A 26,052-nucleotide genomic window follows, 5' to 3' on the forward strand; every position below is an offset into this window, starting at 1 on the left:
GAAATCGAACCCTGTTGTCAATGTCCTCGAAGCTTACTTGATCTTATCGAAACGAGGACATAAGATGTCCAACAACCACAAAGATCTCTGGACTGAATTATCATGTATTGATAGACAGTTCGATATCATTGAAATTTGAATCTCGAGTCCATCGAGTCGACTCGATAAAATCGACATCAGGTCAGTTATGTCTAAAATGCTGCTAGGGTAAATCATGTAATCCTAAATATATGAAGTGCTCCTGGATATGATCAAAATTCAAACCTCGATGATATCGGAAGCCTTTCGATGATATCGGTCTGGGACACAAATCTCTCCAGCAAGATTTTTCAGGTTGATTTTCTTAGATCGAGGGTCACTCGATAAAATTGATATTCAAATATTGATGATATCAAGGCATGGTCGATGTCATCAAAAGTGGATATAAACTGTCTAGCAAGCTTATAGGAAAATTCCTTAGAATTATCGATGAATCGACACTTCCCCCGTATCATTGACATTCTTCCGATGATATTGAGTGATGCTCGATCATATCATATACCTGAAATATTTCAAAGGCAAGTTCTCTCACATTTTCAAATGTCGAGGAATCGAACCTCCTGTCGATGAAATCGGAGTTCAAAATTCGATGACATCGACATACGTTCGATTGCTTCGACTAGTTAGTAAAAAGTTTTAAAAGCGTTTGACAGTTGAGTTCGTGTCATCGAGCGACCAGTCGATGCTATCAAGAGTATACGCTCAATGATATCAACCCTACTCGATGATATCGAACTTTGTCATAAATGTGACTATTTTATATCTGTTGGAACCTTTTGCCTATTTAATGAGATCTTGCCCTTGGTTGTTTGTAGAGAAAACAGAGAGTGCTTTTGTGTGTTTAACCCTAGATCATATACTCTAAGCCTTTTCTCTCATGGAAGTTCATCCTCCAATCCACCCTCATCATTGACATTCAATAGAGTGGATTAGGGAATGAACTTCCGCATTCAAGGATCCTGCAGCTACTACCTTAATGGCAAATCATTAAGCTGGGATTCCTTGAATGCATAGATGATTAAAATTGCTCTATCTTCCTCATATGAAAACATTTAATAGATTAGGATTCAATCATAACCTTGATCCAACCCGTCGCCATGTATTAATACATCTTCTGAGTTGCGGTTCAAGGGAGCTGAAGATTCTTCATCATTAAAGGAGGAGATCTTCGTCAACATGCTAAATGGGGCTCATCTACTTATTTGTAAGTTATTAGAGTCTAGAGGACCCTTATGATCATTCCTTTTGTAGGATTGGGTTTAAAGTGTTTCTCACCCCATGTAAGTCCTCGTAGGAGGCCTCCGGCGGGAGTGTACGTGGGGGTGCTTTTTGTTGACCCTTGCTCTGTGGAGAGCATAAACTCTTAGGTCCTTGTGTAGGTTCTTAACCTATATGGTCTAAAACTTGGGTTCTTTGTGTTGACCTTTGCTCATGGGAGCATAAACTGGTGAGGTTCCTTATGTAGATCCTTGGCCTGTGTGGCCTAAAAGTCAGGTGTTGTGTGTTGACCTTTGCTCATGGGAGCATAAACTGTGTTGTGTAGACACATTGCGTCAGCCTAAGTGTAGGTTGTACTGGTTAGAGGTGAACCTGATTTAAAACCTCCGGTTTGAGGTGAACCTGTTATGAAACCTCCGTTAGTGAGATCCGGTACACTGAAGGGTTGAGTGCGTCCACCAGAAGTGGATTAGACAAGTAGTCGAACTACTATAAAAACAACTGTGTTTGCGATTGTTATTACTTGTGTGATTTCCTTAAATAGTTTCACATTTACTTATCTGAGATCACACCTCACACATAGTCACTTCCATCATAAACTATTAATTGCACCTTATTTATCTTTCAAATAGTTTTTATGACTGGATCCTCTATCTGGCTTGGAAGCCATTAAAGTTACTTTGAAGAAATCTTGATATATGCATATTCTCTTAGGATAAGTTGGATAGGATTATAAATTACCATAAAATATTAAAAAGTCATATTCACCCCCCTCTAGGACATATTGGCATATTCCCACTTCAACTAAAGTGGTCATTACCGCAATTTCAGGAAAGTGCAAGTTTAAGAATAAGACATGAAGATGGTTACTTCAAGTTCAATGTATTCGAGCTCTCTTCACTTCAAGTTCAAGATTAAGCTACAACTACCCCCCCCCCCCCCCCCCCCTAGGACTTTTAACTCTGCCTTTTCAAGTGGTATCAGAGCCTAATAGCTCTTTTTTATTATTTGGATTCATTTCTTGAGCTAACCGATATGAGCTTATAAGATGTCAAATTTTGATAGCCTCTAGATTAGTAGGCCTCCACCTTTTAATGGCTCCAATTATGCCTATAGGAAGGCCAGAATGAGGATCTTTTTAAGGTCCATAGATGAGAGCAAGTGGCAAGCCACAGTGACAAAATAGAACTTGACAAGGCTGAGTTAAGAGTCCTAGAGGGAGGGGGGGGGGCATGAATAGGACTATACCAAATTAAAATTTAAATGCAGAATAAAGAAAGAACTAGAAAAAGATAGCACTTACCAATCCCAAATAGCATAAATAAATGGCAACCTCAGATGCACAAGTATTGAGAGGTTGATACAGATGTTGTTCTACGGACAACCTTAGACCAAAAACCAATGGCTTATGGTAGGACAACCTAATTTCTAAAATGGTCTGTGTATCCAAGTCCCAAACCAATACAGAGGAATAAAGAATAAAATAGAAATAAATATCTACTGCTATTACAACATTCACCACATGTGCAGAAAATAAATTATAATCATTCACCACAAATGCACAATAATAAACATTCACCACAACTCCAGCAATTATAGTGATTCACTTGTGTGTACACCAACTGTTAGAAAGCAGCCACACAACTACTCCACTCCCAATATCCTCACCCACGGGATATTGGCTTTCACTATGAAATAGGTTTTCCAAGGTTCACCTAAAACCTTCACAATTGTGTTTTCAAAGGGCTACCACAATTAAAAACTCCACTCACTAAGATTTTCTGGTTATCTCACTTAAAACCAAAAATGAAAGATTTTCTGGCAATCTTACAAACCAAATACAAAAAATTGAAATTATACTTATCTGAAAAAAGTACTTCATTGTAGCCCAGAAGAACCACTTATTCATAGACGTAGAATGTTCAATGTTCAATGTTCAATCTCTTAAATGATAGGGTTCTAGGTCTAAATGAATTTTAATTTAAATCCAACCTTAGGCTACTTTGGATTCAACTTCTTGGATCTCACAAAGGGTTAAATACAAAAATCCCTTTTAATATCAAATAGAATGGAATCAAGAAATCAAAGAATTGAATAACTAAAAAAGCTATTAATATAACATATAAATACCTCACAATAGCTTCACAATAATGGGGACTGAGTTCTCAAAGTTGTGACTTAAATATCTTTGGAATGAGTTATGAAACTCTGAAAATCGTCCTCAATTTATAGGCAAAAATATTATTCGCTTGACTAGCCTAGTGGTCAGTTCGACAGGTCGACCAACTACATTTTAAAATTTCTGTGATAAGATAAGATTGCTACTCGACTGGTCGAGTGACTTGCTCGACTGGTTGAGTGGCCTACTGACTGGTCGAGCACTGCACTTGACTGGTCGAGTGGGACCCAAAAATATTGCTAGACTTTGAGTTGAGCCTACACTACTGGTCGAACAGTCTCTAGGACTGGTTGAGGGTCCAATAGAAAATTCTGAAAATTCACAACAAACCTTGGCTGATCGACAAAATTCTTGGACTGGTCGAGCCAGTGTCTGGATTAGTCGAACCATGATTAGGACTAGTCGAAAAATGACCTATAAAATAATCAAATGACTTATGATATAAGTGCAAATTGTATGACCTATCCTAAGGTTAATCTAGGGTCAAACAAACCTTACTTGTGAGATTCAATCATCATATATCATTCTTTTGAAGTAGTTGAAGCTTGAAGAATTGATCTAGTACTTGAACTTCTTGATGTTGTTCTTGAACCTCTTAATCTTGTACTTGAACTTCTTGATGTTGTTCTTGAACCTCTTGATCTTGTACTTAAACTTCTTGATGTTGTGCTTGAATATAGACAAGATTGGCAAAGATGACATGAAGTTGATCTTCTAATAATAGCTAAATAAGATACAGATTCCAAGAGGTTTTGACACTACAAAATTTGACAAACCTATGAGCTAGATAAGATAGCATTTACAATCTCCCCCTTTATCAAATTCATGACAAAACAAACCAAGACTAAGGAATCATGCACCAGTTAGAACAATAAAGAATCATGCACCAGTTGGATCAATAAAGAATCATGCACCAGTTAGAAACTGGTCAGTAAAAGTCAGGAAACAAATACTCCCCCTTAATACATTACTCTATAGAATTCAAGAGAAGAGAAGAAATTTGCAATACCTATTTGTGAACAAATATAGATCTAAAAAAATTTAAAATAACTACTTCTCCACATATTCTCCACATCTTTCACTCCATAGAATCCAATATCATGAAATAGACATATTAACACAAATTCTCCCCCTTTTTGTCACAATATGACAAAGGAAAGAGCATATAAATGATGAAAATATAAGAGTGGAATAAGAGCAATGAGAGTAAGAAGTAAGTTCAAGATAACATAAACATTGTTAAGATAACCATTAAAAACATGTCCACAAGAACAAGAAAACATGTCCAAGCATATAGAGTTAAGAGAAATCCAAGTATAAAAGTTATTACAAATCAGAAATTCAACACTAATCTGAACCAGAGGAAGGAGCAGGTATAGAAAGATCTATTTGATGCAGTCCTTTGTTAATGCACCTAAGATATTTGTGTGTGTATTTAAATTGAGTTTCTTGGGACACATGCATACCCTCTACCTTCTCCTTAAGAGATCACAAATGCGCATCAAAATCAGAAGGCCAAAAATCAGGATCAGCTACAGAGTCAGACTCAATCTCATTAAATTGTCATCCATATTGACATCATCTGGAGGTAAAACATTCTCCTCTTCAGTTGCTTTAGCTGCTCCTCCAGCACCCACATCAACTTGGCCTGGAGCCAATCTCAAATTCATATTATTTATGTTCGAGTTGTTGAATGAAAAATGGTTAATGGGAGCTTCTCCAACAGGCATAGCCACAAGACTATGGGTGGCTAGTGCAATCATAAGTTAAGCAAATGGTATATCACTATGACTTGGATGGAGACGGAACTAAATAATGATGTAACAAATAAGAGATGGAAGACAAATAGAGACACCAGTAACAATAGAATGAAGGATGCGAGTCATGAAAGTAGTAAGCTTATCTTGTTACCAGACCTATGATGGACATTTGAAATAAAAATACGATGTAGAATCCTGTATTTAGGTAACATAAATTTAGAACTGAGTGCATTCCCATAACTCCATTCCGCATTTATGTTGCATAACACTTTATTGAGCATTCTTTTCTCAGACTCAGATGGTTTTGCTACAAGAGTATAAATAATAATACCGTCATCATTAAATGGAAGATCCATTAATCTAAAAATTAAGTGACGGTCTACATTAATTAGACATTCTCTGGTTGTAATAGTAAACATCAGATGCTCAGTAGAGAAGTCACTAATGCAAGTAAACATGGCTTGTGCAATGGAACGGTATGCCGGACCACCCTAATGTAAAATATTATCCCATCCTACAAATTGAAGGAGTGAAATAATACCAAAAGATGCCCAATGATCAGTGTTAACCGTTCCTTCAGTTATCACGTTGCGTAAGCGAAGATCCCGCACATACTCAGGATCTTCTTCGGGTGACCGAAGATGGCACACCGTAATAGGAGCAGAACGAGAATAAGAGGGACCACGAGATCCTTTCTTCTTATTTTTACTCTCCAATACAACAAGAAAAATAAGGAATACAAGGAATGCAAAAGAGGAAAGAAAGGTTTCAAGTAAATCAAATTTTTAGCTAGAAAACCCAATAAACCACCATAAACCTTGAAATAAACAACAAAAATAAGGAAATGGAAGTGCAAAGAACTCAAATCTACAAGGAAATCAAAAATGATGCACTAACCATGGAGGAATCGAATGTAGGTTCGACCGGTCGTGCTAGGGCTGGTTAGGAAGATGAAGCAAATAAAAAGAAAATTCTTTTTAGAAAATAAAAACCTCCAAACCTGAGTGGGCCGACTGGTCGAGTACCTACTCGACCGGTCATGCCACAACTGGTCAAGTGTGTACTCGATTGGTCGATCACCTCAAAAATTCAACATATTTTCATATTTTGAAATTTAGAAAATTCGTAAAAATAAAATAAAATAAAAACCTAGGAGTAATATAGTTCAAATAAACATAAACATTTCAGTTCATATTGCACATACCCATATCCAATTTCAACTTAGCAAACCTGTTTTTGTCAAGCGGCTTTGTAAATATGTCAGCAAGTTGATTTTCAGTTTGAATATAATCCACTGAAATAATCTTATCGACAACTAATTCATGAATATAATGATATCTAATGTCAATATGCTTAGTTCGTGAATGATGAATTGGATTTTTAGAAATGTTAATTGCGCTAGAATTGTCACAATATAAAATCATAGTATCTTACGCAAATCCATAACCACTTAGGGCCTGTTTGATCGGGCGGATTGGAAGGGATTGAATGGTATTGGAAGGGATTGGAAGTTAAATCCCAGTATTAGCCGGGCATGCCAAATAGACTGGGTGATCTGATCCCAGGATATAGCAATCCCATGGATCTTAAAACAATCCACTGGCAACACCATCATTACCTTTAAATCCCATCCAATCCACCCTGATCCGTTCAAATTCGCCTGGGACGTGTTTGGTTCGAGGGATTGGAAGGGATGGGAAGGTTTAATCCCGGGGTTGGCCGGGAATGCCAAATAGATTGGATATAGCAATCTCGGGATATAGCGATCCCATGGATCTTACACCAATCCACTAATACCAATCATTACCTTAAAATCATTGCCATCCCCCCTAATACCAATCAATCCCTTCCAATCCACCCGGCCAAACACGCCCTTAACATTCTCTTCATCCACACAAGTTGGGTACAAGCATTACCGGCTGCAATATACTCAGCCTCAGTTATGGAAAGAGATACAGAACTCTGTTTCTTACTATGCCAAGAAACTAGGCAGTTCCCGACATAAACACATCCACCACTGGTAGACTTACGATCATCAATATTACTAGCCCAATCAGCATTCGAATAATCGGCTAATTAAACATTAGTATCATGAGGATACCAAAGGGCAAGTGTGGCCGAACTTGTGACATATCTTAAAATGCGCTTTACAGCAATTAGGTGGGACTCTTTAGGGTCCGATTGATATCTAACACAGATTCTTACACTGAATGCAATATTAGGTCGGCTTGCAGCTAAATATAATAAACTACCTATCATGCTGCGATACAACTTAGGATCTATACTTTTACCTGTTGAATCCTTAGAAAGTTTAATTGTTGTACTCATAGGGGTATCGAAGTTCTTACCGCTCTTAAATCTAAATTTTTTTACCAAGTATAGAGCATACTTGGTTTGAGAGATAAATATCCCATCAGCAAGCTATTTCACTTATAGACCTAAAAAATAGTTCAATTCTCTTACCATGCTCATTTCAAACTTGGATTTATTAAATCTACAAACTCAACAGACATGTTAGCACAAGTAGATCCATAGATAATGTTATCAATATATATCTGCACTATTAGAATGTGATCATTGTATTTCTTTACAAACAGTGTCTTATCAACACTCCTCATTATAAAGTTATGACTTAGTAGGAACTTAGTCAACTTTTTGTACCATGTCTTGGGAGCTTGTTTTAAACCATAGAGTGTCTTTTTCAGATGATAAACATGGTTAGTATGTTTAGAGTCTTTAAAAACCTTAAGCTATTCTACATATACTTCTTCATGCAGATCACCGTTCAAGAATGCACTCTTGAAATTCATTTGATAGATTTTAAAATTTTTATAATAAGCAATGGATATGAACAGTCTGGTGGATTCAAGATGAGCTATTGGGGCAAAGGTTTCATCATAATTGATGCCTTCTATTTGAGTGTACCCTTGTATAACCAGTCTCGCCTTATTTCTTATAATGTTACCTAATTCATCAGACTTATTTTAAAGATTCACTTGGTTCCGATTATATGTTTCTCATCAGGTCTACGAACCACATGCCATACATCATTTCATACAAATTGATTAAGTTTATCTTTCATAGTTATAATCTAATTTTCATCAGCAAGTGCTTCTTTTACATTGGCTGGCTTAATCTGGGAAGTGAAGCACACATAGTTACATATGTTTTCAAGTTGCTTACGAGTACACACACCAGTGAGAGGATTCCCAAGTATTTGATCAGTTGGATGGTCTTTAACTGATCACAGTTCAGTGTCATTATTTTGACTAGATGAAGAGTTTACTTTATCAAATAATGAGACTTCATCATCTTCTGAACTAGAGGTAGATGTATTCAGATGATCATCCATGACAACATTAATAGATTCTTGAATTACACCGCTCCTCTTATTAAGAACACGATATGCTCGACTATTTAGAGGATATCCTAGGAAAATACCTTCATCACTTTTAGTGTCAAATTTTTTCAAATTTTTCCGGTCACATAGAATATAGCATTTGCTACCAAAAACTCAAAAATATTTGACTGTTGGCTTCTTATTGAACCACAGTTCATATGCAGTCTTATTATTTGATTTTCTAGTATATACACGATTAATAATATAACAAGCAGTGTTCACAGCCTCAGCCCAAAGATTTTTAGAAAGTTTCATGCTATTTAACATAACATTAGCCATCTCTTGAAGTAAACGATTTTTTCTTTCAACAACCCTATTTTGTTGAGGTGTCTTAGGAGCAAAAAATTCATGTGATATCCCGTGATTACTACAGAACTTCTCAAAGTTACTATTATCAAATTCGGAACCATGATCACTTCATATTTTAATAACTGGTGATTTCTTCTTAGTTTGAATACGCTTGAGTACCCTTTTCACTTCATCGAGAGTTTCAGATTTCTCTCTCATGAAAACTACCCATGTAAACATGGTAAAATCATTTATAATTACCAGAATGTATTTTTTACCACCTCGACTCTCCGTTCTTGTAGGTCCAACTAGATCCATGTGGAGGAGCTCAAGAGGTTTGGTTGTGGCACTAGAGTTCACTTTCTTATGAGCACTTCTAGTTTGTTTCCCAATCTGACAATCACCACAGATATTATCCATTTTCTTTAACTTGGGTAGACCACGTATTACTTCACCTTTGCTCAGTCTATAGAGATTACGATAGTGTACATGTCCTAGGCGTTTATGCCATAGATCGGATTCATTGGTTTGGACCTTATAACACGATAACTTAGACGAGCTTAAGTTACTGTCTATATAATAGTTCTCAGAAGTTCTACGACCAGTCAATATCATAGAACCATTCTCATTAGAAATTTCACACCCTTGATTGTTGAATTTGACACTATGTTTATTATCACAGATTTGTGATATACTTAAGAGATTATGTTTAAGACCTTCTACAAATAAGACATTCTCAAATGGTGGAAGATTAAAGAGTTGAACCGTACCTTTGCCAACAATTATGCAATTGTTATCATCACCAAAAGTGACTGAACCATCAGCCATATCTTTGAGATTAGTGAACAAATATTTGTCACCTGTCACATGTCTAGAGCATCCACTACCTAGGTACCACTTTGATTGACTAGAAGCCTTGAAAGCAGTGTGTGCAACGAAACAAGTAACCTTAGGAACCCATTTCATTACAGTTTTGGGTTTTGGAACATTATTGGTTCTTCAATACTTGTACTTGTTATATATTCTACCATTCGAGTTGGATTTTAGAAGCTCCTTAAGTAGATCCACAATTTTCTCAGCTAAGGGGTTATGATTATGATTTTTATAGTTGATATGATTTCTTTTAAGTTTCATAGCACAAAAAGTTTTAGAATTTTGAAAATTACTTTGATTTAGACTTTTTCCTTTTGAGTTAGAGGACTCTCCTTTAACAAATTTAGGAGTAGTCTTATATTTAGGAGGTGTATTCTTATCATAGCCCAGACCAGATCTATCACCACATTTCCTTAATCCGGTTAGTAGTCTTTCTAGTTTAGGATCACCCTGAGCATACCTCCAAGTATCCTTCAAACTCAAGAGAGAAAAGACTTCTAATTTTAGATTATCATTCTCTGATTTTAGATTTTCAATTTGAGATGTTTTGAAATCTAAATCGCACTTAATTTTTTTTGAAAACAATCAGATAGATTCAATTTTTCTAAAACTAGAGTATCAAAATTTTCTTTTAACTTTAAAAACTTTTCTTTTTGAAGTTTTAATTTTATAGCTATCTTGTAACTCTCCCTTTATAAGGCATTGTAGGCATCCTGTAAATCTTCATCATTTTCAGGATCACTTCTCAGATTTTCATCATAAGTTGAATCAAAACTTTCTAAGGAAGTGACTCTGGCTAGAGTCATTAAGGCCTTAAACTCATCAGTAGACTCAGATTTAGAATCATCTGACTCAGAAGAAGCTTCAGAGCAGGATGATTCATCCAATGTAGCCAGCATACCTTTCCTTTTTGGTTTGTCCTTCTTTGGTCATTTATTTGCCAAATGCCCATATTCATGGCAGTTGAAACATTGGCTGTCTTTAAGTGATTTCTAAGTTTTAGATCTACCATTTTTCTTTTTAGAGGGTTTTTGAAAATCAACTCTCTTTTTGCTTTTGAAAATTTTATAAAACTTATTGGCTAAAAGTGCCATATCATCCTCTGAATTTTCGCAATCAGAATTATTAGAATTATGAGAAATACCTTTAGAAGATTTTAGGGCTATGGATTTACCTTTAAGAGTCTTAAAATTAACTTGTAGGTTTGTAAAGAACCAACAAGTTCTTCAACCTACATGTTATTCGTATCATGAAGTTCCTAAATGACAGTGACTTTTGAATTGAACCTTTCAGGCAACGAACGCAATATCTTTGCACAGACTTTACTTTCTGGTATACTATCTCTAAGACCCCACATTAAGTTGACTATGCCATTTAACTTAGTATAGAAGTCCAAGAATGTTTCACTTTCTTCCATACGTATTTCCTTAAACCTAGTGGTGAGGATTTGAAGTTTAGATTTCTTGATAGTAGTCATACCCTCGTGTGTCATTTCTAAGATATCTTAGGCTTGTTTTGCAGTATCATAAGTTATAATCCTTTTTAATTCATCTGGTGATAGTGTGCAAGTAATTGCATTTAAAGCCTTGGCATTGGCATAACCCTCATTTTTCTGAAGAGTGGTCCAAGTATTATAAGGTGCAACCTTAAGAGTTTTAATACCGTCAATGCCTAGAACTTCAATGGTAGGTGGGTTCCACCTAGTCACTATGGATTGCCACACATTTTCATCGATAGATCTCAAAAAAATCTCATCCTGGCTTTCCAATAGGCATAATTGGAGCCATCAAATGGTGGTGGCCTAGTAATTGAAAAGCTATCAAAATTTGACATGATATAAGCTCAGATTGGCTAGCTTAGGAAATAAATCCAAAAAAAATGAGTTGATACCACTTGAAAAGGCTGAGCTAAGAGTCCTGGGGGGGGGGGGGGGGACGGGGGTGAGTAGGACTATGCCAAATTAAAATTTAAATGCAGAATAAAGAAAAAACTAGAAAAAGATATCACTTATCAATCCCAAATAGCATAAATAAATAGTAACCTCAAATGCAGAAGTATTGAGAGGTTGATACAGATGTTGTTCTAAGGACAACCTTACACCAAAAACCAATGGCTTATGGTAGGACAACCTAATTTCTAGAATAATTTACATATCAAAGTCTCAAACCAATAAAGAGGAATAAAGAATAAAATATAAATAAATATCTACTGCTATTACAACATTTACCACATGTGCAAAAAATAAATTACAATCATTTACCATAAATGCACAATAACAAACATTCACCACAACTCCAGCAATTATAGTGTTCGCTTGTGTGTACACCAACTGTTAGAAAACAGCCACACAACTACTCCACTCCCAATATCCTCACCCACAGGATATTAGCTTTCACTATGAAATAGGTTTTCCAAGGTTCACCCAAAACCTTCATAATTGTGCTTTCAAAGGGCTACCACAATTAAAAACCCCACTCACTGAGATTTTCTGGCTATCTCAGTTAAAACCAAAAGTGAAAGATTTTCTAGCAATCTTTCAAACTAAATACAGAAAATTAAATTATACTTATCTGAAGAAAGTATTTTGTTGTGGCCCGGAAGAACCACTTCTTCGGAGACGTAAAATGTTCAATGTTCAATCCCTCAAATGATAGGGTTCTAGGTCCAAATGAATTTTAATTTAAATCCAACCTTAGGCTACTTTGGATTCAACTTCTTGGATCTCACAAAGGGTTAAATACAAAAATCCCTTTTAATATCAAATACAATGGAATCAAAGATCAAAGAATTGAATAACCAAAAAAGCTATTAAAATAATATATAAATACCTCACAATAGCTTCACAATAATGGGGACTGAGTTCTCAGAGTTGTGACTTAAATATCTTTGAAATGAGTTATGAAACTCTGAAAATCATCCTCAATTTATATGCAAAAATACTATTTGCTTGATTGGCCTAGTGGTCAGTTCGACTTCAAAATTTCTGGCATGATAAGATAAGATCGCTGCTCGACTGGTCGAGTGGCCTACTTGACTCGTCGAACACTGCACTTGGCTGGTCGAGTGGGACCCAAAAATGTTGTTAGACTTTGAGTCGAGCCTACACAACTGGTCGAGCACTGTTCACTTGACTAGTCGAGCAGTCTCCAGGACTGGTCAAGAGTCCAACAGAAAATTTCAAAAATTCACAACAAAACCTTGGACTAGTCAAGTCAGTGTTTAGACTAGTCAAACCATGACTAGGACTAGTCGAACAATGACCTATAAAATTATCAAATGACTTATGATATAAGTGCAAATTGTATTACATATCCTAAGGTCAATCTAAGGTCAAACAAACCTTACTTGTGAGATTGAATCATCATACATCATTCTCTTGAAGTAGTTGAAGCTTGATGACTTGATCTAGTACTTAAACTTCTTGATGTTGTTCTTGAACCTCTTGATCTTTTACTTAAACTTCTTGATGTTGTACATGAATATAGACAAGATTGGCAAGGATGACATGAAGTTGATCTTATAATAACAGCTAAACAAGATACAGATTCCAAGAGGTTTTGACACTACAAAATTTGACAAACCTAGGAGCTAGATAAGATAGCATTTACAGAACCCACCCACATCCAAAGTTCTATACACTAATGGAACTAAGTCTGTTGTTGTTGCACCTTATTATTCATGGACCACTCTTCAGAAAAATGAGATTAGTGCCAATGCAAAGGCTTTATATGCAATCACTTGTGCATTATCACCGATGAATTTAAAAAAATTATATCTTGTGATACTGCAAAGCAAGCCTAAGATATCTTAGAAATAACACATGAGGGTACGACATATCAAATCCTCACCAATAGGTTTGAGAAAATACGTATGGAAGAAAGTGAAACTTTCATGGACTTCTATACTAAATTGAATGACATAGTCAACTCAATGTGGGATCTTGGAGATATCTTCCCAGAAAGTAAAGTTTGTGCGAAGATACTGCGTTCATTACCTGAAAGGTTCAATTCTAAGGTCACTGCCATTCATGAACTTCGTGATACGGATAATATGAGGGCTGAAGAGCTTATTGGTTCTTTACAAACCTACGAGTTAAATTTTAAGGCTCCTAAAGGTAAGTCCATAGCCCTTAAGTCTTCTAAAAATATTTCTCAAGATAATGCTGGAAATTCTGATTATGACAATTCTGAAGATGATATGACACTATTAGCTAAGAGGTTTTATAAAATTTTCAAAAGAAAAAAGAGAGTAGATTTTTAAAACCTTCTAAAAAGAAAAGGACTAGATCTAAAAATTGAAAATCTATTAAAGACAGTCAATCCTTCAACTGCCATGAATACGGGCATCTGGCAAACAAATGTCCAAAGAGGGACAAACCTAAGAAGAAAGGTATGTTGGCCACATGGGATCAGTCATCTTGCTCTAAAGCTTCTTCTGAGTAAGATGATTCTGAATCCGATTCTACTAATAAGGTCAAGGCCTTGATGACTCTAGCCAGAGCCACTTCTTCAGGCATTTGTAATTCAATTTATAATGAAAATCTGGGAAGCAACCCTGAAAATGATGATGATTTACAAGATGCTATAATGCCCTATACAGGGAAAGTTGCAAGATAGCTGTAAAACTAAAACTCCAAAAGAAAAAGTTTTTAAAGTTAAAAGAAGATTTTAATAACCTAGTTTTAAAAAAATTGCATTTTTCTAATTATTTTGAAAAAGCTAAGTGTAATTTAGATTTCAAAACATCCCAAGTTGAAAACCTTTAATCAGAAAATGAAAAACTAAAACTAGAAGTCTCTTCTCTCTTGAGTTTGAAGGATACTTGGAGGTATGCCTAGGGTGATCCTAAACTAGAAAGATTACTAGCCGGATTAAGAAAATGTGGCGATAGATCTGGTTTGGGCTACAATAAGAATACACCTCCTAAAAGTAAGTCCACTTCTCTTAAGTTTGTTAAAGTGGAGTCCTCTAACTCAAAAGGGAAAAGTCTGAATCAAACTAGTTTCAAAAATCCTAAAACTTTTCAGGCTATGAAACCTAAAAGTAACCATATCAATTATAGAAATCAAAATCACAACCCCTTAGCTGAGAAAATTGTAGATTTACTCAAGGAGCTTCTAAAATATAACTCAAAAGGTAGAATGTATAACAACTATAAGCATAGAAAAACCAATTATGCTCTAAAACCCAAAACAATAATGAAATGGGTCCCTAAGGTTTCTTGTCTAGTTGCCCACATCGCTTTCAAGGCTTCGAGTCAATCAAAGTAGTACATAGATAGTGGTTGCTCTAGACACATGATAGGTGACAAAGATTTGTTCACCAATCTCAATGATATGACTGATGGTTCAATCACTTTCGGTGATGGTAGCAATTGCAGAATTGTTGGCCAAGGTATGGTTCAACTCTTTAATCTTCTTCTATTTGAGAATATTTTGTTTGTAGAGGGCCCTAAGCATAATCTCTTAAGCATTTCTCAAATTTGTGATAATAAACATAGCGTCAAATTTACCAACTACGGGTGTGAGATTTCAAATGAGAATGGTTCTGTGATATTAACTGGTTGTAAAACATCTGAGAACTGCTATATAGTCAATGATTCAAGCTCGTCTAAGTTATCGTGTTACATGGTCCAGACCAGTGAGACCGATTTATGGCGTAAACGCCTAAGACATGTACAGTACCATAATCTTTATAGACTGAACAAAGGTGATGTAATAAGAGGTCTACCCAAGATTAAGAAAATAGATAAAATTTGTGGTGAATGTCTGATTGGGAAACAAACTAGGAGTTCTCACAAGAAAGTGAACTCCAGTGCCACATCCAAACCCCTTGAACTCCTCCACATGGATCTCATTGGACCTACTAGAACAGAGAGTTGAGGTGCTAAGAAATACATTCTGGTAATAGTAGATGACTTTACCAGGTATAGATGGGTAGTTTTCATGAGAGAGAAATCTGAAACTCTTGATGAAGTGAAAAGGATACTCAAGCGTATCCAAACTAAGAATGAATCACATGTCTCTAAAATCCGTAGTGATCATGGTTTTGAATTTGACAATAGTAGTTTTGAGAAGTTCTATAGCGATCATGGGATATCGCATGAATTTTCTGCACCTAAGACACCTCAACAGAATGGGGTTGTCGAAAGAAAAAATCATGTGCTTCAAGAAATGGCTAATGTGATGTTAAATAGCATAAAACTTACTAAAAATCTTTAGGTTGGAGCAGTGAACACAGCTTGTTATATTATTAACCGTGCTTATACTAGAAAGTCAAATAATAAGACTGCATATGAACTATGGTTCAATCAGAAGACAACAGTCAAATACTTTCAAGTTTTTGGCAGCAAATGCTATATTTTACGTGACCGGAAAAATTTTAAAAAATTTGACACTAAAAGTGACAAGGGTATTTTCCTAGGATATGCGCTAAATAGTCAAGCCTATCATGTTCTCAATAAGAGGACTGGTGTAATTCAGGAATCCATTAATGTAGTTATAGATGATCACTTGAATAAACTTGTCTCTAATTTAGAAGATGATGAAGTCTCTTTATTTGATAAACCAGACTCTTCATTTAGTCAAAATGACATAGAATTGCGATCAGTTAAAGACCATCTAACTGATCAAATACTTGGAAACCCTCTCACTGGTGTGCGCACTCATAGACAATTAGAAAACATATGTAACTATGTGTGCTTCACTTCCCAGATTGAGTCGCCAATGTCAAAGAAGCACTTACTAATGAAAACTGAATTGTAGCTATGTAAGATGAACTTAATCAATTTGCAAGAAGCGATGTATGGCATTTGGTTCCTAGACCTGATGATAAATATATAATTGGAACTAAGTGGATCTTTAAAAATAAGTCTAATTAATTAGTTAACATTATAAGAATCAAGACTAGACTGGTTGTACAAGGGTACACTCAGATAGAAGGCATCGATTATGATGAAACCTTTGCCTCAGTAGCTCGTCTTGAATCTATCAGACTGTTCATATCCATTGCCTGTTACAAAATTTTAAAAATCTATCAAATGGATGTCAAGAGTGCTTTCTTGAACGGTGATCTGCATGAGGAAGTATATGTAAAACAACCTAAGGGTTTTGAAGACCCTAAATATGTTAATCATGTTTATCACCTGAAAAAGGCACTCTATAGATTAAAACAAGCTCTTAGGGCATAGTACGAGAAATTGACTAAGTTTCTACTGAGTCATAACTTTGTAATGGAGAGTGTTGATAAGACATTGTTTGTAAAGAAACACAATGATCACATACTGATAATACAAATATATGTTGATGACATTATCTATGGATGTACATGTTCTAACATGTCTATTGAGTTTGCAGATTTAATGAAGTCCAAATTTGAAATGAGCATGGTTAGAAAACTGAACTACTTTTTAGGTCTGTAAGTGAAACAACTTGAAGACAGGATCTTTATTTCTCAAACCAAGTTTGCTCTAAACTTGGTGAAAAATTTTAGATTCGAGACCGGTAAAAACTTCAATACTCCTATGAGTATGACTCTGAAGCTCTCTAAGGATTCGACAGGTAAAAGTGTAGATCCTAAGTTGTATCGCAGTATGATAGGTAGTTTATTATATTTAACTGCGAGCCGACCCGATATTGCATTCAGCGTAGGAATCTGTGCTAGGTATCAATCTAACCCTAAAGAATCCTACCTGATTGTTGTTAAGCGTATTTTGAGATATGTTGCAAGTTCGACCAATATTGGTCTTTGGTATCCACATGATACTAATGTTCAATTAGTGGTTATACGGATGTTGATTGGATTGGTAATATTGATGACCGCAAGTCTACCAGTGGTGGATGTTTTTATGTCGAGAACTACCTAGTTTTGTGGCGTAGTAAGAAACAGAGTTCCATATCGCTTTCCATGGCTGAGGATGAGTATATTGCAGCCAGTAATGCATGTACTCAACTTGTGTGGATGAAGAGGATGTTAAATGATTACAAATTTATGCAAGATTCTATGGTTCTGTATTACGATAATTCTAGCGCAATCAACATTTCTAAAAAACTAATCTAGCATTCACGAACTAAGCATATTGACATTAGATATCATTATATTCCTGAATTAGTAGAAGATAAGATTATTTCATTAGATTATATTCAAACTGAAAATCAACTTACAGACATTTTCAGAAAACCACTTGATAGAAACAGGTTTGATAAATTGAAATTAGATATTGGTATGTGTAATGTGATCTGAGTTAATTTTGTTTTCTTGTACTATATTGCATGTTTTTATTTTTTGGAATTTTAAAAAATAAAAAATTGTTGAAAAAATGAAAAAAATTGAAGTTGCACGACTAGTCGAGTACACACTCGACCAGTAGTGGCACGATCGGTCGAGTATGTACTCAACCAGTCAAGTAGCTCGGGTTTTGGGGTTTTAAATGTGAAAAAAACACTTTTTTCTCCATTCTCTCATCTTCTCCAACAAACCCTTTCACGACCAGTCGAACTCACCTTCGATTGCTACTTGATTAGTGCATCTTTTCCATTTTCCTTTTGGATTTAGGATCTTTACACTTCTATTTCGTTGATTTTTAGGTTTATTTCAAGATTTCTAGTGGTTTCTTTGGTTTTCTAGCAAAAAATCTGATTTGGGTGAAACCCTCCATTCGTTTCTTATATTCCCTTTGTGCATTGTGAAATGGAAGGTAAATAAAAGAAGAGATCCTCTCGTGTTCCTTCTTCTTCCCGTTCTACACCGGCTATGGTGCATACTCTTCGACCACCCAAAGAGGACCCCGAATACGTGCGGGATATTCATCTCTGCAATGTTATTGTTGAGCGGACTGTTAATTCCAGCCATTTGAGTCCTTTCAATATTGTTCCCCTCCTTGAGGCTGTAGGATGGGCTAACATATTGAATTGGGGTAGTCCTATATACCGGTCCATTACATAAACCATGTATGCATGTATTAGTGACTTCTCTGCTGAAAACTTAACCTTTACTGTGACTACTAGAGAAGGTCGAGTTCAAGTAGACCGTCACTTGATGGATATTCCTGTGAATAATGAAGGAATACCTATCTCTACATTAGTTGCGAGACCATCTGAATCAGAAAAATGTATGGTAACTAGAGTTTTGTACAACATGAATGCGAAATGGAATTTCGGTATTGTGCTCAGTTCTAAAAATATGTTACCCAGATATAGAGTTCTTCATCATATTTTCATTTCAAATGTATATCCTCGGTCTGGTAACAAAACTAAGTTAACATCTTTCATGATGTGCATTCTTCACTCAGTTGTTTCTGGTGTTCAAGTGTGTCTTTCGTCTCTTATTTATTATATCATAATTCAGTTTCGTCTCCATCCTAGCCATAGTGATATTCCTTTTGCATATCTGATGACCACCCTAGCTATTCATAGTCTTGTGGTCATGCCTGTTGGAGAAGCTCCTATTTTCCATATAACCTTCAACAATTCCAACATTAATAAATGAATCTGAGGTTAGAACCCGACCAAGTTGATAGGGATGCCGGAGGAGCTACTGAAGAAGCTGGAGAGGAAGATGCTTTACCTTCTAATGTTGTGAACATGGATGATTTATTAGATGAATTAGAATATGATTCTAAGGCTAATCCTGACTTTCAGCCATCTGATTTTAATGAGCGGTTGAGAACCTTAGAAGAAAAGGTGAAAGGTTTGCATCTGTCCCAAGAGACTCAATTCAAGTATATACGCAAATACCTTAGGCACATTAACAAGGGATTACATCAAATTGATCCATCTATCCCTACTCCATCTTCTGGTTCTAACTAGACTTTTTATTTTGGGCATGTGTTAACTCTTGTCTTTATTTGTGTTTGGATAGTACTTGGACTTATATGTTTTATTTGCTACTTTATGTGGACATGACTTTAAGCTTCATGATTATATTTTGATGAACATGTTTATGCTATTTACTCTTTTATTTCTTATACTTCTCATATCTATTTGAGTATATTATCAGATTGTATTTCTTTCCTTTGTCATATTATGACAAAAGGGGGGAGAAAATGTGGAATGATTTTAATGCTATATGATGATTGTTGGGGATGTGTGATTGTGGAAAATATGGTGTATTTTTTTAGATTGGACATGTATTTGATTTATATAGGTTCTACATATCACCTCGCCTGGATTGAGGGGGAGACTAATTGTTACACATTTGGTGCATGATTCTTTATTTAGTTTTGTCACAAATTTGACAAAGGGGGAGATTATAAATGCTATATTGTAAATCTAGCACCCAGAGTTGTCAAATTTTATTGTGTCAAATCATTTAGAATCTGTATCATGTGTTGATGAGATGAATAGATCAACTTCATGCATTTTAAAGTTGTCCTCGTCTTCGTCGAACTTTTCTACATATTCAAGTTGAAGAGCGTTGTCGAAGTTCAAGATTTCAAGCTCAAGTACAAGTACAAGTTCAAGTTTAATCTTCAAGATCAGTACCTTAAAAAAAAACTCAAGAACTCAAGCTCAAGTTTAAGATTTTGAAGACAAGTGTCACACCCCAAACTCGGAAAACAGGCTTACAAATTTTTTGATCGCCGAATCCGGCGCCGATAGCCTCCGTAATGCCCCATTCTCGGCTCTCAGCACTCATATGCAAGATTCTGATCCTAGGATCCTACAAGGAGGATTTTCGGTATGATTTTTTTTATAATGGAGTATAACCACAAGTATAACCAAGTCACAAAACAATATCACCACATATCCAATATATCATAAACTTTAAGTACAATACGGAAATGGAAATACGAGGTGATCAAAAGGCTCCAAAATAATTTGATACGCACTCCTGCCTCAACGCTGCTGCAATCCAATGTCACCTGCATGCAACGGCCATGCATAAGCTTACAAAAGCTTAGAGGGTGGTGTAAGTGTATGCGCAAGGCGAGTGCCAAGTATACAATATCAGAGAAATGCGGAAATATGCTAGTAAGTTCATGAATACTATCAGCCATACCAAGGCTATGCGATGCAAGGCATGAATGATATCGGTTATATCAAGGCCATGCGATGCAAGGCCTACATAGCCAAATGTCATATGCGAGATGCAAAGCAAGCATGCCAGTCCTCATCAAGCATACATATCAGTACAGTTCTCCTCTGGGATATCACCAAGGTCTAGTACACTTCACACTGACTGCCACCTCCCTAGCTGCACATCCTAGCGAGTGGAAGAGACCACACTATCCGCCTGATCAGTAGTCTGCCAATTCTTACCCGGCTCGTCGATAGCAGACTCATTTGCAAGTTGGTCAAACTCAGCCTAGTTTACAACCCCCTCACTCGGGCAATAAGGTCACACCCCCTTCCAACCGACCACGACACAGTGGGATACGCGACCTACTGGTATTCGGCACTCAGGTGCTCATGTATCCACTCAGTTTAGACATTGGATCATCTCCTGGTACCAAAAAGGTTCTGGGATTTTCATCCAAGGACATCCTACATGCCTATAGTGTTAGAGCTAATATTTTCGGTATTCAATCCAGTCATCCACAATGTGCCTATGGAGGCCATGGCCTTGATGTCGTTAGGGCATACAATGATCATGCCACACATATGCGAGATGCATGAGTCACACCGTCCAGTCATGCAACAATCCTACGTGTACCGCGCGCTCATGTATGTAACTCCGATCAGTGAGTCCCATAAATAGTTTGCCCAATGGCATATGCTATGATCAGTCACTGCTCATATTAAGCATACATATGATGCGTATAGGCATGGGTCATGGAATTATACTGAGCATGTTATAAAGTGATGAACTATCCTCACAACGAAGATGGGCCTAGATGGCCTACACATAACAAGTATGGGCCTATCAATGGGCCCTAGGGAGAGTTATAATGTGGACATTTAACCAACATTATTCTTACAATGTGGACGTCAAACCATCACTGCTCCCAAGGCATGGCCCGCCATAAACATCATTACATAAACCATGGTGGAATCACACATTGCAATGGGCCTTATGTACTCCTATTGGGCCTCGACCCATGGGCCTTAAATACATTAAATGGGTCGCATCACATGGGCCTCATATATATCAAGGTGGGCCTCAACAACGGGCTTTATACATCACATCAAGGTGAGCGTCAACAACGGGCCTCATATATCACATCAGGCCTAATCAATTGGGCTAAATTAAATGGGCCAAGTCGAATGGGCCGAGTCGAATGAGCTGAGTTGAATGAGCCAAATCAAATTGGCCAAGTTGAATTCATCTATTTTTAGAAATCAATATAGAGTATTATAAAAAATGAATCATATCGAAAGATCAACTGGACCATACTATATCTAACCGTGATGATAATGATTTCCGTGGTTAAATTCCAGTGGGCCCCACCATAGAGTTTATTTCCCATCCAGCCTATTCATAAGGTCACAAAGACCTGGATTTAGAGGAAAAACAATATCATATTGGTCCAAACTTTGAAGCCCAAGGGTTTAATGGTGGACGTTCAAACCCACTGTTTTCTATAATGTGGTCCACCTGATCCTAGATCTGTCTTTGTTTTTAGTCTCAAGCTATAAGACAAGCTTGCCAAAGGGTTGGCTAGTTTGGATGCAACACACCCATCGGCGGACCCCATATAGAGGGATGGCATGGATAAAGCACGTACCTCAAGGTGGGGGTCCAGACGTGTGGAATACAATATATACATCAGTAGGTCCCACGTGGGGCCCACCATAACGTTCCATCCAATCTGTTGATAAGGTCATACAGACCCGGATAAAGAGAAAAAAGTAATTTCATAATGATCTAAAACTTCTGTGAAATCCTAAGGGGTTTCAATGGCAACCATTCAATCCCACTGCTTTCTGCGACGTGGACCACCTGAGCTCTGTGTACGGCTCAACTTCCGGGGGGCCCCACAACTAAGAGGGCCCCATCCAATGCACGATATTGATGTTCATCACACAGCATGGTGGGGCCTACGGCTGGGACCCACGGCCCCTGCCTCTCCAACATGCAGCAGCTCCCGGTGCTTTGTGTTTATTTAATGAATATTTTGGTTTTTCCTAGGTGGGGCCCGTATCAGGTGGATCCACTCCACCTATTGGATTCTATGACTCAAGAAGGACCAAACAAGCCCAATATTTAGCACGTTTTAGCATTTAGAAACATCAAGATCCGCCCTAACTAATTTGAACGGTAAAAATCACTGTTTTCTAAGCTATGGCCCGCCAGAAAATCGGATTGGCTTCATTTTTTGGCTTAATGCCTAAAATGGGTTGAGAAATAGGATGGACAGTGTGGATTCAATTAATACATCATGGTGGGGCCTGTATGAGTGGTCCACCCAAAGTTTTGAATTAAACTAATATTTTTGTTTGTTAATTGGTCAGTACACCACACCGTCAATTCACACTTCACCGTGTGGCCATGTCCAGCGTCCCTGGATGCTGGATGGTTTGGTTACAACACATTTTTAAGGTGGACCCCACCTATAGACGTGCTAGCCACCAAATGGTTGGATGGTTTGGATAAGACATACGTTAAGGTGGGGTACTTTCGGGTGGGCCACACAGCCACATCATCACACCAAAAAAATGAAAAAGAGAGGGAGAGAGAGAGAGAGAAAGAGACACGTACGATGGAGGGACCTCCTTTTTTATGCATTTCAATCATACATCAAGTGGGTCCCAATACATGTGGGCCCACCAAATCAAAAATCAACGGTGGAGATTCCTTCTCCACTAAAATGGAAGGTCTAGATGACCCTCATTCAACTAAGAAAGTAAACATTATGATGGGGGTCCATGGAGAATGGCCCCATCATGGAATGATCATGAGAATCATAGTGGGCCATCAGCCACATCTAGGGTCCAAAGTGTGATCCATACCAACAATCGGTAGGCCCCACTTCACCCATCATCAAAACATGGAATCTAAACCTATAGAACACCCACCGTTCGATCTTCTTGGTTCAATGGAACGCTGATCTCCTTGTGTCTCACTTTGATGGAAGATGATAAGAAATGAAGGGCTAGGATGATGGATCTTGGGATAGAAAGTTGGCCACACACAACACACTTTTTTCTCCTTAGAGTGCTTGGACGTGCACTTCTTTGGTTGCTTGGAAAATGTGAAGGGAAAGAGAGAGAGAAAGGGTGGTTGTAAGGGAGCTGATAGGTGTGAGTGATGGATGTGAGTTGATAGATGTACTTAACTTAAGAATTGGCTTAGGGCAGGTTGTTTGTCTTGGGGAGAAAGAAAGCATGAGTTAAGTATTTTGATTGATTGATTGATTGATGGGATGGGTTGTAGAGATTCTCTTGGGTTCGCAAATGCGTGGCATTTGTTTGAGATAAACGCGGGTCCATATCTCCTAGCCAGGGTATCAGATCGGTGTGCAAGCTGCGGCGTTGGAACCGCGGCAACGATGTGGTCGCAATGATATAAGTCTCAGATTGAACAGACTCAGATCTACGGGATACGACTTAGAGTCGTGTGCAAACGTCAATTATAGGTCTCGGATTGCTAGAATTTGACGGGAATGATCGCGAGAGTTTATGAACGGTACGAATTAGGATATGGGCCTTACTGCTCTCCCCACCTAATAAAAATTTTGTAATCGAAATTTATACCACCATTGCAACTAAACAAAACTCATAAGGGAATAGAATACATAACATCGTATATGATCAAAACGCAATACATCATATAATCAAACATTAAAAAGATGGGGATAGCGCTCTTGAATCTCAGCCTCACACTCCCAAGACGCCTCATCCACACTATGATGGCCCCATTGCACCTTCACCAAGGGAATAACCTTGGTCCGGAGGACCTGTTCCTTCCGATTGAGGATACGACCTAGCTGCTTAATGTAAGAAGCGTCCTCACGAACCTCCAACAGCTGCCAATCAATAATTGGAATAACGTCTGACCCACACTTCCTCAACATAGAGACATGGAAAACGTTGTGAACGCCAGACAAGTGAGATGACAAGGCAAGTCAATAGGTCACGACGCCAATGCACCCGGTGATCTCGAAAGGTCCTATGAATCTTGGGATAAGCTTGCCTTTCACTCCAAAATGAACCACACCCTTCATGGGTGAGACCTTGAGATACACATGGTCCCCAACAGCAAACTCCAAGGGATGACATCGATGATTAGTAAAATTCTTCTGCTAACTCTGAGCTATGCGCATCCTCTGCCTGATGATGTTGATGACCTCTGATGTTTGCTGCACAAGCTCGAGACCTAGGAGACTCCGCTCTCCAACCTCGGTCCAACAACTCGGAGATCTGCACGGCCTGCCATATAATGCCTCAAAAAGAGCCATGCCAATGGTCACCTAATAGCCATTATTATACATGAACTCAGTCAATCACAGGTGCTCATCCCAGCTACTCGAGAAATCAATCGCACAGGCCTGAAACATATCCTCAAGGATCTGGTTGACCCTCTCGGTTTGTCTATTAGTCTGCGGATGATGCGTGGTGTTGAGTTGCAAATCAGTGCCCATCACTCTCTGAAAGCTCTCCCAAAATTGAGACATAAACTTTGGGTCTTGGTCTAAAATGATCGAGACAGGAACACCATGCAGTCTCACGATCTCATCAACAAACTGCTTGACGAGCTGGTCCGAATGCCAAGTCTCACAAATTGTAAGAAAATGTACCGACTTCATTAGACGGTCCATGACAACCCATATGACATCATGACCGCGCTGAGTCCTTGACAAACCTATGATAAAATTGATAGATATGTGCTCCCACTTCCACAACGAGACGCTCAACGACTGTAAGGGACCCAGGGGTCTCTAATGATCGGCCTTGTCACTCTGGCACTTGTTACACTCAGCCATAAAACTGGCTATTTGACGCTTCATCCGCGCCCAAAAATACTAACTCCTCATATCACGATACATCTTCATCGAGCTAGGGTGGATAGAGAACCACGATCGATGTGCCTTGGTCATAGGATCTTTGCGTAACTCAAGAATATCTGGGACACATAATTGGCCTCTGAAGCGAAGTCCACCATCAGAACTAATCTGTCAATCTGACTGACTCTCAGATGTTGCCTCTGCCTGATAACTCTGCATTAACTCATCTGCCTGCTGAGCCTCGATCACCCTTGTGACAAGAGAGGGTTGAATTGACAGGCTCGATAACTACACAATAGAAGACTGCAAGCCGATCTCGAAGTCAAATGCAGACACATCCTCAAGCATCTTCCACTCCTGAATCATCATGTGCGCCACTAGGCCTCGTGGCTGATGGCTGAGGGCATCTGCCA

This window comes from Magnolia sinica, chromosome 14 (assembly GCF_029962835.1).
Source record: "Magnolia sinica isolate HGM2019 chromosome 14, MsV1, whole genome shotgun sequence".
In the NCBI taxonomy this organism is placed as follows: Eukaryota; Viridiplantae; Streptophyta; class Magnoliopsida; order Magnoliales; family Magnoliaceae; genus Magnolia; species Magnolia sinica.